Raw genomic sequence first — 19,414 nt, 5'->3', positions numbered from 1 at the left:
TTTTCACATTTATTAACTCTAACAACACCCATGACAAACAGATTTATCGTATCTCATCACGCGGAAATCTGTGAAAGGTCAAATCAGGATTTTTTGCCTTTGATGTTCCACAATCGGTGTAGACACAAAGTGCACGTGGAGACGACATGCTGACCACGAAATCTTCTTCGCTAAACACAATAAACCTATCTGAAAAATCTCACGAAACTAGAACGATGTACTTCCCTATTTACTACTATTATTTAACGCTATTTGTTGCAAAAGAACTCTGTAGACTGTGAACAAGAATGACTAACAAACACAGAGACTGCGGCAAAGCTCTCTTCGCGCTGTTTACGCGGCTTTTTTCCTAATCAGAAAAATATGGTTGTCACAAGCAATACTTTTGTAGAGCCTCCTTACACACTCATTAATCATTTTCTTATCATTTATTTATTTTCATTATTGTTAAAAAGTATATTTTACATAATATACTGCGTGAATGATGAATCGTCTGCTGGTGCGTGCTCATATGCGCGACAAGCTGAAGGAAACTCATAGGTGGCGCCGCTGAGCGGTTGGGTAACAGAACTAACGGCCTGTTACCCAAGCTTTCGTCCCCCCATCTTAACACAGAACCGTTCTTCTATAGGAAGTCTATATTCGTTGGTATCAGGTATGGCATTGTTGGACTGTTACCGGTTGCGCGCTTGAAAATTTCTTCGTATTTTGAACGGCCTATTTTCGTCACTACTATACTAATTTAGATAAAATATTATTAACTATATCAGTAATCATCAATAATATAGTCATCTTTAAGATAGTAATTCAATTCAGAATCATTAAAGTATGTATGCAACAAACTTATTTAATATAAACAATAAAACATTTTAATTATATATCAAGTAAGCAATATTTAGCTTAAATATTTTTAGTAACCTTTTTTTCGTTATAATTTATATAAAATCTAATCATCAATTATTGCTTTAACTAACTGATCATTTCGTCAGAAATTCATCTTCATATCTATCATTATAAGAAGTCGAAAAATCCGACAATTTGGCACTTTTCCTTGCGGTAAAAAGTGTTCCATTATGTGTGAAGAACATGCTGATGTATATGCCCGAAATATAACAAAATGTGTCACAATTTTACTGGGATTTACTCCCATTGTATATTTCTTCTTTTTTTACTTATTCCTAATTAAAAATAGTTAATAGAGATTGATTAAATTATTAATTAAATTCTAAGCTATTTCTGAATCCCATTTTTTGCATAAGAACTTGATTAAAATCGATAGAATCAATAAGAATCAATGAAATTTCTATACAAAAAAGGACTAGAAAAGGTAATAGAAACTAATGTTTGATATTAACCATTGACTTTAATTGTTGTTTTTCGTATTAAAATCCATTGACTCCTGTTGATTCTAATCAATTTAAATAGAGCCCTTATATAGAAAAAATAGGATTAAGAATTAGCATCGAATATGTTGATAATTTAATCGATCGATATTGATTTTTTTTCCAGGGTTCTTCTTGGCTCACTTCTTTTTACAAAAGAGTGTGCAGTGTCCCTTTTTACAAAAGAGCGTATATGCGAAATAAAATCTAGTGTACGAAAAACAGCACCCGATTTTCCAGAAAATTTTCGCGTAAGTATGCTAAAGGTCATTTCTTGCAAGCTAAAGTTTTTTTCTTGTGTATGCTAAAAATAACTTTTTGTACAAGCTGTACAAGTTATAATTTTATTTTAGTGTTTCGCATATGTTATAGAAGTCTTTTCGCGTGTGTTAAAACCATCATATGTAGGTACATACAAGTACGTAAAATGCGCTACTATATACTATTTACAAAAAAAATGAAGTAAACAGCAAGAGAGCAAAACACCAGGTGATTGCAGCACAAGTTCTACTCATTGCCAATAAAATAAGAAGAAGAAGAAGCAAAAGAGCAGCTGAATTAGAACGCGTCAAAAGTGAGGTTAACTGCGATTAAATTTTGAATTATGGTTATTATTGTATAGTAGTTTAGATTGGTAACAGTGAGGAGTATATATCCTAGCAAGGCAATATAATAATATTGAAAAGGTGTTTGAATGAGAAGTAGAAATAGCTGCTTATGAAAAATATTCATTTGTAAAAGTTTTGAATAAATACATCTTTATTAGAGAGAAGAAAATACAGTGAGAGTAAATTTTTTTTTAAACAAATAGAATTAATAAAATTACTATGTAGTAATCCTCCTCTCTTAAAAAAATGATGGCCTTTGTTGAGAAACATTTAATACGTGATACTGATTGGTTGCTGGTTGGTTGCCTAGGCAACGAGATCAGAACCGCGCTTTAAATTCATAACCCTCGAAACAGTTATAACTCATAACCCTGGTAGAAATGTTTCAGGTGTTTAAAATGAAATGTGGAAACCTTGATAGCAGATAAAATATATGTAATATAACTAGCAAGAAATTTTAGTAAAAATTAATCATTACCAAGAGTGTGTAGTATTACAACATGTGTATTGAAAAGTAGCACCCTAATCCTATTTGAAGTAGTGATAAAGCGTGTGAATATTATTTAGTTATTTTTTTAAATAACAGTGAGAAGTTCAATTAAAAGAATAAAGAGTTTGAAGATATACTGTGTCTCTGTGCCCAAAGTCGCCCTCGGTGAGGTTTGAGAGATGAATTTAAAGAAAAGTTCACTATCCGAGTCAGTAAGTTTAAGTCAATCATTATACAATGCTCTTTGAATTGTAAAAAGGCTACTAGACATGTTACATAGAAATATGTAACCTAGATGATTCTGATTTAACTGTTTTCGTATTTCACATCCAGGCTCATGCGAATTTTTTAATTGAGCAGGTCAAATTTTACTTATACCCAGTTACGCAGAAACTACTATCTCTAGCACACTGTATTTCTGGTTTCTAGCATATTTTGACTTGGAGAAAGTGATAAATGTTTTGGCTTTTTTGTCAAGGTTTTAGGTAATTAGAATTTTGACTTTTAACAGTTGTGAGAGATTTTGAGACCGATACCTGTTTCTCCATTTTTGCATTTTTTCTCATTCGAAAACTAACAGGTCTAGAGAGCTCATATTTTGCATATAGATTTCTTTTGTGATTGTGAAAAGATATTTAAAGTTGAATTGACCTTACCTGAAAAACTTCTGATTTCGACTCCGACACTGATGTGAATGCAAACTCATGGTATACGACTAAATAATTATCATGGGTGTTGTAGTAGAACACAAAAGTATTTCAGTTAAGGTCGATTCAACTTTAAATATCTTTTCACAATCACAAAAGAAATCTATATGCAAAATATGAGCTCTCTAGACCTGTTAGTTTTCGAATGAGAAAAAATGCAAAAATGGAGAAACAGGTAATGGTCTCAAAATCTCTCACAACTGTTAAAAGTCAAAATTCTAATTAATGCCTTGACAAAAAATCTAAAATACTTATCACTTTTTTCATGTAAAAATACACTGGAAAGCAGAAATACAATGTGCTAGAGATGGTAGTTTATGTGTAACTGTCTACAAGCAAAATTTGATACGCTAAATTAAAAAATTCATATGGGCCTCGATGTGAAAATATGAATGAAAACAGTTAAATCATATTCATGTAGGTTACATGTTTTCTAGGTAGCATAGTAAGTATCTGTAAAATTTCAGTTGTATAGCTTTTTTATAATGCAAATAAATAGCATTGTAATGATAGACAAACCCACTGACTCTTATACTGAACTTTTCTTCAAATTCATTATTCAAACCAATGATGACGACATTGAGCATTATTAATATATTTATTATAAAATAGTTTTGAGGGATTTAGTAACATGTTACATGCTTATAAAATATTAGCAGACGTTAGTGTGCTGCCCAACACTTATAATAGATTTTCTACCAGGGTTATTAGACAGAGATAGAATCAAGAACGCGCGAAGCGCGCCTTCATTCCTATATGATAAGTAATATATGCTACTACTGTCAAAATCTTTTTTTCTACATTGAACATTTTATGCACTTGTTGCAAAATCATGATTGATTTTTATTTATTGGGAATGGCATTATGTTTTCTAATAAACATCTATCCAAATGAAACTTTATCGCTTCAAAAAGCTATTTTGTTTTTGTTTTGCCAAGCATCTTCTTTTATTCTTAAAAGTTCTAATCAGTTTTTAAATGTTGTTTTCGTAACCATACTTCCCAGATGAGCTGTGTTACCATCAGTAATTTCTTTCATTACTTTTGGCCTTTCTTGCACAATTTTTGATTCTTCAAATTTTATGCAGTGAGTATAAGTTTTAGATAACAAAGTATCAGATTGTCATATGATTTGAGGCAATCAAAAAGTTTGATTATCATTTCATGATGAAGAATTCGATAAATTTATTTGATGTTATAAATGGTTCACATTCCTCCATTGTCTGTGACATAAATTGGTATCATAAAGAGATTGTACTCAAAGTACTGCTTTACTGCAAATAATTTTATTTATTTATTAGAAGCCATATGTATAAGCCTTTATAAGGCTTTTTTTTTTTTTTTTTTTTTTATTTAGCTTACCCAAGTTCCACGTGGAACTTATACAGCAATACAAAAAATAATATACATGTAAATACAGTAATTTTTACATAATAGCCTTATGATTATGTTTTACAAACTTAGATTGAGTATCATATGTTTAATTGACAGTTCTTGAAATAATCGCAAATAAACTGCAGTACATTCGGTTTTAGTGTGGCAAGAAAGGATTTGATTGTGAAAGGTGGGAACATTTTTTCTTTTTTTAAACGTGACAATAATACTGTTCTTTGTGCCTCGAATATTGGACAGTTCCACAATATGTGATTAAGGTCTTCTGAATCATAGCCACATTCGCATTTGGCGCTCGAAACAATATTTACTCGAAACAAAGATGCAGCGAGGTTATAATGATCCGCTCTGCATCTGTTGATTGTGACTATGTAGTCTCTAGGAAGGCTTGATTTGTGGAACCAGGGTTTGACATTTTCAGTCCTATACATTTCAAAGTATTCTCTACCTTTCTTTTGGGCCTGTTCTTTGTTAATTGAATCGGTATTGACGAATGCTGTTTTCTTGGCTGATGCTAAAATGTCGGAGTAAGGCACGCGAGAGTAGTTTGAGAAGTTTTTTTCAGTGGCTCTTTTGGCTACGGTATCGGCCCGTTCGTTCCCCTCTATTCCTACATGTGCTGGTATCCAATAAAAATAAAGTTCGTTTTGTGGATTCTTTTTTTTGAAATGGTTATAATTAGACTTAATTTTAAGAATAAAGGGATTAGTATGTATGCCTGTAATAGAACTTGTCAAACTCTCCAGCGCACTTTTGGAATCGGAAAATATAGCTACGTTTCGGTTATCGTGTTGTAGTGCTATTTCGGAGGCTTCATAAAGTGCAATACATTCTGCTGTATATATAGAAGCATACCTATTAATGCTTTTACCTAGTTCTGTGCCCCCAGCTATTGTGGTCATGTTTTTGATGCATTGGTTCAGAATTCTTTTCCTGTCGTTCTTTTTTGATGGTTCTGTCACGTACATTAGTTTGTCATAAATTAGACTACTCTTGTTGGATAGGATTTTACCGAAATATTTGTCGCCTAGATACCTCGCTCGCTCCTGGATCAAAGTAAGCTTAGATTCGGCTAATATAACATTGGTTGGAGTTGACCTTCTATAGCCAAGCGCAACTCTAATGGCATTATATTGAATTTGTTCCATTTTTTTTTGCGTATTGTTTTGTTTTTGGGAAGTACAGAAAAATACCATATTCCATGAGCGATCTAACGAAGCTTTTGTAAATAATAATCAGCGTTTCTGGGTCTGATCCCCACCAAGTGCCACAGAGATATTTCATAATATTGATGGCGCTGTTACATCGTGATAAAATCATGTTGACGTGATTGGCGAATGTTAACTTATAGTCGTAAACGAGACCCAAGAATCGTACATTGTCTTTTGATTTTATTTCACAGTTGTCAATGTAGATAGCTGTTTCACCCGGTAAGATATTTTTATTATTGAAGTGTATTAAGTTTGTTTTTGCAGGCGAAAGCTCGAGGCCTAGTTTATATAAGTTCTGTTGGACTACTTTAACCGCTTCTTCTATGATGCTTTTGCATTTTACAAATGGGACTATACGTGAATAGATAGCTGTATCATCTGCAAACTGTGAAATAGTGACGCTCTTGGGTACGTTTTCGGCTATCTTTGTGACATATATTAAGTAAAAAAGCGGGCTTAGAACCCCTCCCTGTGGGACACCTTTGTTAACTTTTATTAGTTCTCGACCCTCGATATGTGTGTGTATCCATCTCTCGCGAGTTAAAAACTTTGCATATCTAATCATCTTTTTTGAGCATTTAATTTCCGCTAATTTATTGAGTAGGATATCGCTTAGCACATTGTTGAATGCCCCAGAAATGTCTAAAAAAGCAGCAAGGAGATCCTCTTTTTTAGCCAGTGCTTCTTGTATTTCGAGGGTGAGATTTGTCAGGTTGTCTGTGCATGACCTCCCTTTGCGAAATCCAGACTGATTTGTGGGGATGATATTATTTATCTCGACCCAATACTCAAGTCGATTTTTAACCATTCTTTCAAATAGTTTAGAGAGGCAGGGGGTTAATGAAATCGGTCTTAGCCCGCTACCATCTGGTTAAAAGTCGATCGTTCACTTCGTAGATAAACCAGATGAAATCGGTCTTAGCCCGCTACCATCTGGTTTATCTACGAAGTGAACGATCGACTCGGTCCAAGTGGTTGGAAAGTCACTCTCTTGAAACATTTCATTATAAATGTCAAGGAGTAGCAGTTTGTATTTTATAGAAAGAGCGCGTAAAATTTCGTAGTCAATCCCATCTATTCCAGGGGAGGAGTCCTTTTTACCTGAGCTTAATGCTATGTTAAGCTCGGAAAAAGAAAACTGGACGTCGAAAAATAAGTTATTATCGCACGAAGGTATGTAATCCGCGTCGACGCCTACCCAAGGAGGAGCAATTTTATCCAAACAGCTGCGTGCTTTTTCGTTATAGTCATCTTCTACCGTAGGATATTTTATTTTAATCGAACTATTTTTTAAAATTTTAAATGTATTCCAGACTCGCTTCTGGCTTGTTCTAAAGTTGAGAGACTTTGCAAAGTTTTTATGATACTCTATTTTTTTCTTTTTAAAAGTTAGTTTCGCGAGTGTACAATTTTTATTGTAATCGATCAGGTCTTCGAGGTTGTTAGATAATTCCCATTTTTTATAAGATTCGCGCCTCAGTCTTTTTATTTTGTTGCATTCAGGGTCCCACCAGGGAACGGGGTTACTAATCCGCTTTTTGTGGTTATAATTTTTCTTTCGTGGTGTCGCCACTTTAATCGATTTTGTAATAGCGTCTACAAAAAAATCATATTTTTTTGACGGGGCCAACGTATCATACTCATTCTTAAAGAAGTTACTATAGTATTCAGTTAGTTCATTTTCGAATTTTTTCCAATCGGTTTTAAGTGACTTTAATCTGTAAGATTGTTTATGATACGCGTGTTTCCGAGCGTCTACGTACAACAAAATAGGATAGTGGTCGGATGCGAAAGTTTCGTCGTACACTTTAACGTCGATCTTGTCTGCTAAGCTAATGGTAGAGAAAACGAGGTCTATATTTGATTTGAAATTGGTTCGCGCGTTCACGTGCGTGAGTGTGTTATGATTGTGTAGGAAAAGGTTATTGTCGGTCATACTATTATATAGTCTTTCACCGTTCGAATCCGTATGTCTGCAGTTCCATAGTTGATTGTGAGCGTTGAAGTCTCCCATGAGGATAGTATTGTTGTTGTCTGTGCTTCCAGTGATCGCATTCCATTCGTGTTGCTCAAGCGTGCTTCCAGATATTTTATAGCATGCGAGTAGATCCAAGGAGGGCTCGAAGTTTGTTAATCTTATCCCTCCCATCTCAATGTCAGGCACATGTGTCGGGAATTGAACTATCACTGAGAATTTGATGTCTTTTCGTATAAGATAGAGAATACCTCCTCCTTAGGTGTCCTCTCTGTCTTTCCTGTAGGTATTAAATCCTGCAATCTTAAAATTATCCTTGGGTTTAAGCCACGATTCCACACAAACTAGGATGTCTATTTCTTGTAAAATGTGGCCCAGTTCATTCTTGCGCGGTTTGATACTTCTAGGGTTCCAAAAAAGTAATTTGAGAAAAGTGTCTTTTGGGTTCATTTACACAGCTAGATGTATTTTCTATTAATTTAGGGTTCGTCGATATCAAGAAGCTGGTCACTATTCGAAAATGATTCATTATCGTCTGAATTGATAAGCCGATTCTTTATTTTTGTAATACGAGATTTCATATGTCGGTTGTTAATATAGCTATAGATTTCGCTCAAGCTATTGTGAAGTCCTGAGAGGTCAGTTGTAAAATCCGAAGCAATACTTTTTATGTCGGATCTTCCATATGTTTTCAGGATAAAACTTGCCAGTGCGTCTAGGTTCCAATGGTGTTCTTCGCTGTTTGACTCGATGTAGCTTTTAGCTGGTTCTAGATGTTCTTTAATTTCCTCTATGGTATGAGTCACTTTTCTTGCCGGCTTATTTTCAGACGGTTTCTCTGAAGGCTTGGCTCTCTTTCGTAGCTTTCTGTTGATTTTATCTTTTTTTTCATCTGGATTGTCCTTGATATTGCTGGATGTTGAATCGGTTGTTAATGAGAGAGGTCTCTTGGTCGGAGTAGGAGGAGGAGGCATATTATACTTATCGTCCTCTTGCATCCTATTTGCCGGGTCAAGTAGTTGATTGGCTGGTGTTGGATGCTTATTGTTGTTCGCTGTTGACTCTATCCCAGTTTGCGTGGCGTAGTTTGTTTCTATAGTTCTACAGTATTTTTGGGTGTGCCCTTCTTCTTTGCAGAGGAAACACGTAAGCTTGTTGGTGGAAAAATAAATCCAGAAGGTCATGTCGTCATAATTTATTTTAACAGTTTCTGGCAGTTTTGAGATGTCATCAGGGTGTATATACATCTGTCTTCTAAAACTCATTAGATGTGAGAAGCCTTCCTTAGTAACTGAAGAGGCCTTAATTTGCGTGATTTTGGAGAGGGGCGTAACGCCTCGTTCTTTTAACTCCTTCTCTATAACAGCTGCTGGAATGAGCGGCTGTACATTCGAAATAAGAATCCGTTTAGATTTGGTATATAAAGGTCTTATATCGAGAGTGTGCTCTTTGATTGTAACTTTTTTTACATTGTAGACGAGTTTGTCTGCTAGTTCCGAGGAGCTTAAGTACAGGCAAGTTCTCCTTTGCGAAATTCTTGAAACATATTTGATGTTGATGGGAAGAACTATTTTTCCAATTGCAATGCAGTAATCTTCAATTGTTAACCCTTCAATTGAGTTTAGAACAATTGCTTGTTCCTTAGTCGGGTATTTTTCTTGTTGCACAATATTGGCATAGGTAGCAGCAGACTGCACCTCTTGCGTTGTTGTTGACATTTTTAATTTTTTAGTTTCTTATTTAATAGAGAGGATTTTGTGCCACAGGTAGCCTCTGATTTGAGGCACCTGTGGTACTAACTTGATAGAGTGTAGATGAAAAGACTATAGAATATTTTCAAGTGTTATCATTAGAATTTGACTTATACATGAATTCCACAGAAAGTAAACACGCGAGCGAACGCTCTTCGGGAGCAGTGATAAACACGTCTTACTCGGTCAGAGTTTCGCGCGAGACTCCCTTTATAAGGCTTCCTATTCGTCATGTTGCATGAGAGCAGCGCCCCTAGCGGATTTGCAGGTGAACCCTCCACGATCCCCCTTTTGGCCGTTTGAATGGTAAAAATATAGCATTTTATTATTTATACGTTTTTCTGAAGCAAAAAATGTGAACAACATAAAAGTGTCACGCGTCAAATTGCACCAGTAAATCATCGGATATTGGAGTAGCTCTACATAAAACTCCAAAAGATCCTGATATTAGAAAACAATGGGTCTAGAGCTGCAACCTAACCAAAACAGTTGGGGAGCAAACCATTTATCTGCTGCTGTGATCTTAAAAAAAGTGATTATTTTCCAAGTAAGGATTACACAGCCCCACAATAAAAAAAAATTGTAAGTCCCAAAAACTTGACCACGGTACTTATATGTTTTTGGGATCGCTGAATCCGAATCCAGGGTCATTTTAACCCCATCAGATCTTAAGTCAAGGTTAAATAGGGGTCAAATTATCAAAATACATGAAGAAAAGACTAAACCATGGTATCTTTGGGTTTTTGGGGTCGCTGAATGCGAATCCGGGATCAGTTTAACCCCATCAGAACTTTCTCAAGGTCAATTGAAGGTCAAATTATCGAAATACATGAAAAATACACTAAAACCATGGTATTTTGGGATTTTTTCGGGCGCTGAATCTGAATCCGGGCTTATTACAACCCTATCAGGTCATGGTCAAGGTCAGTTGAAGGTCAAATCATAAAGATTCATAAAAAGTAAAATCAAACCATGACATTTAGGGATTTTTGGGGTCGCTGAATCCGAATCCAGGGTCAGTATAGTCCCATAAGGTTATATTTATGGTCAGTTCAAGGTTAGTTCAAGGTCATGGACATAAAGAGAGTGAAAAAAATAGTTATAAACTGAAACAATGCAAAAGGTAATGTAAACCATAAAGCAAAGAACAATATATATGCAAGTACAATCGTATCCTTCAAAACTATATTATAGTTTGCTGCTCCTTCATTTACTTTAAATTTGTTAGAAGTATATGCAATTCAATAAAATACCCGTAAAAATATTAAGCCCATTACTCTTTTTTATGGTAACGAACTATTTTATTGGCAAATGATCTACGAAGTGGATTACGCTTCCGCTTCTCCGATGTTGATGGTAGATCTCTTTTTAACGACCAAGAGTAATCTGCTAACATATTTACGTCCCATCTTCCTTGGTACCTGCGCTCCATTTCCTTGATATCTTGGTGAAATCTCTCTCCCTGCTCTTCGCTGTAATCACCTAGGTTTTCTGGAAACTCATCAACATGCGAATATAAAAAGTGTAATTTTAGATTCATTAGGCAGTCTTGATTTTTGTAACTATTTACTAAATTTAAAACTATTTGTTCGTAATTTGGGCTCTTATGATTTCCAAGAAAATTTTTAGTTACGTCCTCTAAACATAACCATGCTTCTCTCTCTGTATGATTCATTTTCGTAACAAAAATTTCATCATTTATCATCTTACGAATCTGAGGGCCATCGAAAATTCCTTCATTTACTTTAGCATCACTTAATTTGGGAAACTGATTTCGCAGATACTTAAAGCAGCTACCATCTTTGTCTAAAGATTTTACCCATTGTTTCATAAGTCCCAATTTAATGTGCAGAGGTGGTATAAGAATTTTTGATGGATCAACAAGTGGCTTTTCTTTTATATTCTTAGAATCCGGTTCGAACTTTTTTCTAAGGGGCCAGACACTCTTTATGTAATGATTCTTTCTATCCCTACTATCTCATTCACATAAATAGCAAGGATATTTTGTGAATTCCGATTGTTGCTTTTCTATCTGTAATTTCGTTGCGGAATATATCCAACTCGCCTAACCCTTTACTTTTTTAAAAGTTAATTTTTTTTAGAGATTTTAATCCTTTATAGTAGATTTTTTTTGATTATTTTATATTCAACGTCGTAAAAATAAAATATAAGCATCTTTAGTACTTTTCGACCACAGCTTTTTTGTAACATTCTTATCACTAATATGAAATCACTGACTGTTCTAATATACACCACCCTCGAATTATTTCTACACCTCGACACCAAAAACCAGGAAGCGCACCACCTAGACCTCGTCATCGGCCACCCTGTACACCTGGACACCGCGTTCAAATGATTTATACACCTATAGACATCAAAAACCACGGAGCGAAATAGATAGAACAAGCAAGTATAGTATAACAACGCGGATACGATACCCCCCACCACGCCACCCTCAGCACACCTGTGCAGGTGAGAATAGGCCCCGCCCCACCTGTGCAGGTGAGAATAGGCCCCGCCTCCACCTGTGCAGGTGAGAATAGGCCCCGCTCTCATGGAATGTTCTTGAAGCTAGAAGCTTTTGACGTCATCGCAAGGCCTGCCGCCCCCCCCCCCCCCTGTGCAGGTGAAGCCACTCACCTGTGCAGGTGAGAATCGATAAAGAAGGTCACTGCAGGGTACCCCGGGAGGCTCGTTGAGGCTCCAGGCGGTAAACTCCAGTGTTCCAGGAGTCCGCGCTCAAGGTCGAGTCAATGCGTGGAATATTCTAGTCAGGCTGACGTCACCGGCCGACGTGCAACTCGTCGCATCTTTTCGTCGACTCGCGGATCACATTACACCTGTTATTCTTTCTTTATGCGCGCTATGAATTAGTTCGATGACTTTGTATCGCAGCGGCTAATATCAAAGGGTTTCTAGTTTCACGCTTATTTTTTAAGACGATGCATTATTGCTTGTATTAAATACAGCTATGTACATGTTGATCACGATGCGCAGACATCAGTCTGGGGTGTCGGATTGCGTATACTCTAGAAAATTCGTGCGTACATTTCACATAGTATGAATCAGACATACACCCTCAATTATTTTTCAAGATGATTCATTTTCTACGAATTATTTTTCTGATTAATAAGTGCGTGTATAATAAAACTTATTTACATTGGATTTTCGCTTGTTTTGCTGCCCTTATAAAAGGAAAGCGACTTCATTGTTTTTCATTCTATTCATACCATTTAGAGAGTGATCATCATGTCTGCGTACGATTGCAAGGAGCTTGTGAATATTATGCTAGAAGCCTATGGGCTTATAGCTCAAAGTTCTAGAAACGTCCTTGAAAAAGTGGATAAGTGGGTAAAGCTTAATAATAAAAATTTAAGACATTTGAGACTATTGCTTCAAAGTGCTGCAAGTGGCCCCGAAAAATAAAAGTTCCTATCAACAATCGCGTTTCTCAAGGGCTTTAAGGACAAGCTAAAGTGTTTACTGAAACGTGGTGAAGGTGTGCGTGAACGACGACGTGATAGATTAAAATGGCAGGATTTAGAGGTAGCATTCAACAATCGTATGATATCTGGATTGATTACAAACTTGAAACAGTTAGATATAGTAGCATTTATGAAAGACTCTCAAGTTTTATTTCAAAGCCGAATCAAGACTGCTATTAAGAAAGATAGGGTATCATCATATAAAGCTTATGAAAACGACCCGATTTTCAGAGATCTACAATACCCTGTGCTGCCAAAACATATACCTAAGTTTGAAAAACAAAGTGGTATTTCGGTTAATGTTTACACTTTAAAAAAAAATGGAGGAGCATTCAAAGTTGTACCAACGCACTTGACATCATGTAAAAAAGAAACTCATATTAACCTTTTACTGGCACAAAATTAATATGCAGATGAGAAAGAGGAGGTTGATGACAATCTTACAGTTTATCATTACGTTTGGATTAAGGATTTGTCCCGCTTAGTATCCAGACAATTATAAAGACAACACGTTAAACTACACATCTGTAATCGATGCTTACATTATTTCCGAACTGAATCACAATTACAGGCACATGAACGTGATTGCTCACTACTAAATAAATGTCGAGTAAACTTGCCAAATACCAAAAATTCGATTCTGCAATTTAAAAATTTCAATAACAAAGAAAGAGTACCATTGTTAAAATAAAACATACCATTTGCAGTTTACGCTGATTTCGAATGTATCCTCAAAGATATAAAAGTTGGAAATGCTTATCAGCAGCATGAAGCTTTTAGCATAGGATATTATATGAAATGCAGTTACGATGATTCACTCTCGTATTATCGTAGCTATAGAGGACCTAATCCTGCAAAATGGTTTGTTGACGAGCTTTTACAACTTGCTGAAAACATTGAAACAGTATTTTGGTGTCCCATACCTATTGAGACATTGACTTGGGAGCAAGAGCAGTCTTTCCAGCGAGCTACATCTTGTCACATTTGTGAGAAAGTTCTGGAGCTTGATAGAGTACGTGATCACTGGCATCTCACTGGAAGGTAATATTTTCACGTAATAATAATAATAACAACAATAGCGCCCCGATGACAAGTACTATACTTAAATGTGTTTCAGATATCGAGGAGCAGCCCATGAGAAGTGTAACTTGAACTATCAAGATTCTCGCTCTGTTCCAGTGATCTTTCACAACCTCACTGGATATGATTCACACTTTTTAATCAGAGATATTGCTCAATGTATACCTAGTAGAGTCAACCTACTGCCTATAAATAAGGAGAAATTTATATCATTTACGAAACACATTGATGGTAGTGATATCAATTTCAAATTTATCGACTCTTTTCAATTTATGGCATCGTCACTAGACACGTTGTCATCTTACCTCGAAGATGTGAATATCCTCAAGCAAGAGTTTAACAAAGATAACCAGCTGACTGAAGAGAAATATCAATTGCTAAGGAGAAAAGGCGTTTTCCCTTACGATTATGTGAATTCATTGGAAAAACTCAACGTTTCCGAGCTACCGCCAAAAGATGCATTCTACAATAAATTAAACACCTGGAGCAATGGAGTTTACCGCCTGGAGCCCCAACGAGCCTCCCGGGTACCCTGCAGTGACCTTCTTTATCGATTCTCACCTGCACAGGGGGGGCGGCAGGCCTTGCGATGACGTCAAAAGCTTCTAGAACATTCCATGAGAGCGGGGCCTATTCTCACCTGCACAGGTGGGGGCGGGGCCTATTCTCACCTGCACAGGTGGGGCGGGGCCTATTCTCACCTGCACAGGTGGGGCGGGGCCTATTCTCACCTGCACAGGTGTGCTGAGGGTGGCGTGGTGGGGGGTCCCGTATCTGCGTCGTTATACTACTCAAGCATAAGTGAATTGCGTAGTAAAGTTCCCGATCAGCATTGGGAAATTTTATAAAAAGTGTAATGAATTCTTAGTAAATGCTTTTTTTTTCAATAAGTATTTTCATAGAATTCTTAATGTGCCCTGTTGAAAATTCCATGTGGATATTATATATGGATATCCATCTAGTTTTTTCAAAAGTCAAGTTTTAGTAATTTAGTTCTAGTTTTTTCCATATGGATATCCATGTGGATATCCATATGGAATATCCACATGGAATCCACATACATCCACATGGAATCCACATACATCCATATGGAATCCACATGAATCCATATAGATTATCCATATGGAAAATCCACCTGGATATCCAGGTATATATTTTCAACAGGGAGAGCTTCAGGTTTTAACGAATGTCCGCTTCAGAAGCATTCATAAAGAATTATTATTTTCCCTAGTGAAAAAAAATGTAATAAATTGTAATAAATTGTAATAAAACGTAAAAATGTAAAAATATGTAAGAAACTGTACCTTTTTGTTGGATTTAGGACCTTTTTTCTCATACGGTTTTTGTACACTTTCTTACATTTTTAGATTTGTTAACTTTTTTTACATTTTATTAGATTTTATTAGATTTTATTAGATTTTATTGGATATGTTATTTTACCGCCTAATATAGTCATATATTTTTTTAATTATTAATTTTATAACAAAATGTAACAATGCATAAGAAATTGTAAGAAAAAGTAAAATCTTAGATAATATTACGCTTACAGACAATTTTTTAAATTTTGTTATACGTTTTTACGTATTGTTACATTTGTCGCTTCAAGAAGTGACTCCATATGAAATCCTGGATCAATGGATTTGTAATGAATTGTAACAAAACGTAACAAAATGTAATAAAATGTAGCAAACTGCAATAAAATGTAAAAAAGATCCGAAAACCAATAAAAACGTACAAAATGGTACAATTTGTTACATTTTCTTATATTTTATCACATTTTTTATTTCCACTAGGGTTTAAATGAAATTTCGCAGCAGATGCTCTGGTGCCAAAACAGAAGTCATACAGTAATCACCAAGTATTCCTTAGTATTTAGCATGGATCAATTATTACCACTAAAGAAATTGTTATTTATTGCTAAGAAGCTGGTAGTGAATAAGCGATGCAGTATGGTTATTAAACTTTTTATTTGACGATAGTAAATGTGCAAGGGTACACTGCGTGTTGTCGCTATGCGCGCTCGGCGGGACCTGCCGCGGTGATCGACGAGTAGTACATGCGGGGACTAATATGCCCTAAATGGCGCTAACAAAAGAAACTCTCGTGTGTAGCTTCTATTACACTTTACACTCCCACTTAGAAGATGCACACGACGCCTATATCTCTTCGTAATCGTTCGAAGCTTTCTTTTGGTAACGCTTTTGTTAGGACGTCTGCTAGTTATTCTTTAGTACAGACATACTTTATGTTATAAAAATTATCCTGATTTTTCTCTTACGAAGTTGTACTTTATATCGATATGTTTCGTACGACAATGGAACTGGGGATTCTTAATTATTTTTATCGTAATTTGATTATCAATATAAAGGACTAGTGTTTCTATTTTACATGTGATTAATTCGTGAAACAGTCTATCTAGCGAAATTAAATCGCTTCTTAGTTATACCCTGACGTTGATTTTCTCGTATCGTAGTCACCTGCGAAATCAGTGTCACTATATGGTACCATATTTACTTTTTTGCTAGTGCAATTTTGCCCATAAAGCAACCCGTAGGCTGATATTCCCTTTATGTATTTTAACATGCGTTTAACGCCATTCTAGTAGGCTTTTTTTGGTTCTTCAGCATATCTGCTAAAATCTCCCACTGAATAAGAAATATCCGGTCTACTTATCATTGCAAGAAACATCAAGCTACCGATTGCTTTTTTATTTGGGACATTAGTAATTATTTTATCGTTTTCAAAAGATTCTAACTTTGATTGTGTGTCAAATGGTACACTGATTTCATGAGCGTCTGTCATGTTGAATTTTTGAATGATTTTCAAAGCATATTGTTTTTGATTAATGAACAAATTACCATTTGGCATGTGAACAATTTCTATTCCCAAGAATTTGTTTAATTTACTGACAGTTATTTTCCGATTCGCTCTTGAGTGACTTAATAGATTATCGATTCGCTTTACATTTTTACAGGCCATTGCTAATATTAACTTGTCTCTAGAATCTCGGCTTACAAACACGCATGGGTCCGCCTTTGTCTGATACAAATCGAATGATTCGAGGCACTTTAGAAATTTTTCTTTCCAGCATTTTCCTGCTTGCTTCAGCCCGTACAATCTTTTGTTTAATTTGCATACCTCAGTTCTATTATTATTTGAAAAACCTTCCGGTTGATATATATATATATATATATATATATATATATATATATATATATATATATATATATATATATATATATACACGCACACACACATGTATATTGTCTCATGCAAAACGCCGTTAAGATACGCTGCTTTTACATCGAGTTGTTTCAGGAATATTTTGTCGTTAGCAGCTACAGGCAAAAGTGCTCTGATTGAGTCATAGCGTGCGACGGGACTGAAAGTTTCATCGAAGTCTATGCCTGGACGTTGTGCACAACCCTTTACTACGAGTCTGGTTTTAAAACGCTTAGAATCATTTTCCTTTCCATCTTTTATTTTGTAGACCTATGTATTGTTACGTCGCGCGGAGCTTGAACCAGTTGCCAAGTTTGACTTTCTATAAGAAAATAGAACTCTTCCTTCAAGGCTTTTTGCCATTCTATTGAATTTTCGCCGTTAATTGCTTCATTGTACGCAATAGGTTCACACGTCTGAGAAACGAATAATTCCTCCATACAAATGTTGTTTTCTAGAAAAAAATCGTCTCGATATTTTTGCAGTACTCGGATGTTTTCCCTGTTGCGAAGCCTATTGCGTATTGGTTCGTCGTTTAAAAGATTATTTTTATTATCCAAGATATCTACATTTGCTTCCGCGTTTTCATTCTTGTCTATCAAATCTTGCTCTAGCGCTTCATTTCCGTTTTGGTTTAACTCTCCGTTTTCAATAGGTTCTATACTGTTTTCATGCGCGCCTTCTACAGTTTAAAAAATCCTAAAATAACAGTCCGCATTTTTATCTTTAAAATCAGATCCAACATTTGGAGGCTTCAATTCGTCTTTGAAAACTAAATCTCGATGCAACTCAACCTTATTCGTGTCTGGAAACAATATTCGATACGCTTTCACATTTTCGTTGTAACCTACCAAAATGCCAAGCTTTGCTTTCGCATCCCATTTGACTCTTTTTTGTTTGGGAATGTGCACGTATACTTGTGTCCTTATTACCCGTAAGTGTCAGAAGTTTGCTCTTTTATTGAACCAGACTTTGAAAGGCGTTTTACCCTCTACACTAGTTCTTCTTGTCTAGTGAGTTTCTGATTAGAATAGTTCGTGCCGCTTCTATGAGGGTCCGGTTTTCGCGTTCGGCCTTTCCGTTTTGCTCAGGAGTGTAAGCAACGGTTCGTGTTTGATACCGTATTTAGTTGTTAATTCATTCATGTCTTTATTTATAAATTCGAGACTATTATCTGTCCTTAGAACGTTTACCTTTTTACCGGTTTCATTTTCGAATCTCAAAAGAAAATTCTCAAATTAATCTTTAACTTGACTTTTGTTTTTATTAAATAGGTTTTCACGAAACTAGAATAATCGTCCTTTAGTAAACAGAAATATTTGGAACTTCCCAAAGAATTCACCTCCATGGGCCCGCATAGATCGGCATGAACTAATTCTCCAACCCTTAGTGTTTTTGATTCGCTTTGGGGAAACGGCAAACGATGTACTTTTCCTAACACGCACGAATCACAGAGCGGTGCTACCTTTGTGCCATGCCATCGTTCTTTATCCACTCACGAAGTTGTTTTTCGTATTTTGTATTTGCGTCAGTATCCCCTGCGATTTCAGTTGTATTCGGGGCCACTAGCTTCACGTGGTCTCCTGTTACGATCTCGTTTATTCCCTTTAATGTGAAGATTATTCGAAGTTGAAATTTCCATACTCCACAATTTTCGTTGCCTTTCATACTGTTTATTTTTATCGTTTCACTTTTCATTTTGTTCAGTTATTTTATAGCACCTATCACTTGACACCTATTCACTCTGAGTCTGGGCCCATAACCTGTTATTTATTGCTAAAAAGCGGGTAGTAAATAAGCGATGCAGTATGGTTATGAAACTATTTATTTGACGATAGCAAATGTGCAAGTATTCGTAAAACGCATACTTTTTTAGTTAAAAATCGTTGAATTTTTAGATTTCACAAGAGCAAACGAAAAAAACAGCTCGAAAAATCGCGACTAATCGTATTTTGTGAAAACTTTATTGATATTCAACTCAAAAAGTATGCGTTTTACTAAAAAAGTTGTAGAAGCACTTTCGTTTCAAAAATACCTAAATAATGTAACTAAATTTTTTTAAATTGCAAATAACGATTATTTGTTTATTGCAAATCAGTAATTTGTTTATAA

The 19,414-nt window shown here is 35.6% G+C and overlaps 1 protein-coding gene across 9 annotated transcripts in view; it reads left to right on the top strand.

Annotated features, from left to right (window-relative positions):
- Nucleotides 1–632: 632 nt before the first annotated feature.
- LOC100116690 (small glutamine-rich tetratricopeptide repeat-containing protein alpha) overlaps nt 633–19,414 on the top strand; it is a 93,623-nt gene continuing 74,841 nt past the window's right edge. For 2 of the 9 annotated variants that reach the window (XM_032602139.1, XM_032602138.1), the window contains exon 1: nt 636–826. The gene's annotated coding sequence lies outside the window, so the exon portion shown is untranslated. Of the gene's footprint in view, nt 885–1,509; nt 1,634–1,735; nt 1,957–19,414 lie in introns of all 9 variants that reach the window. The other 7 variants (XM_032602136.1, XM_032602137.1, XM_031932834.2 and 4 more) reach the window with 7 other exon arrangements.

Source organism: Nasonia vitripennis (genome assembly GCF_009193385.2).
Source record: "Nasonia vitripennis strain AsymCx chromosome 5 unlocalized genomic scaffold, Nvit_psr_1.1 chr5_random0002, whole genome shotgun sequence".
Classification (NCBI taxonomy): Eukaryota; Metazoa; Arthropoda; class Insecta; order Hymenoptera; family Pteromalidae; genus Nasonia; species Nasonia vitripennis.
Note: the sequence above shows the minus strand (reverse complement) of the source record. Positions and strands in the feature narration are given on the sequence as shown.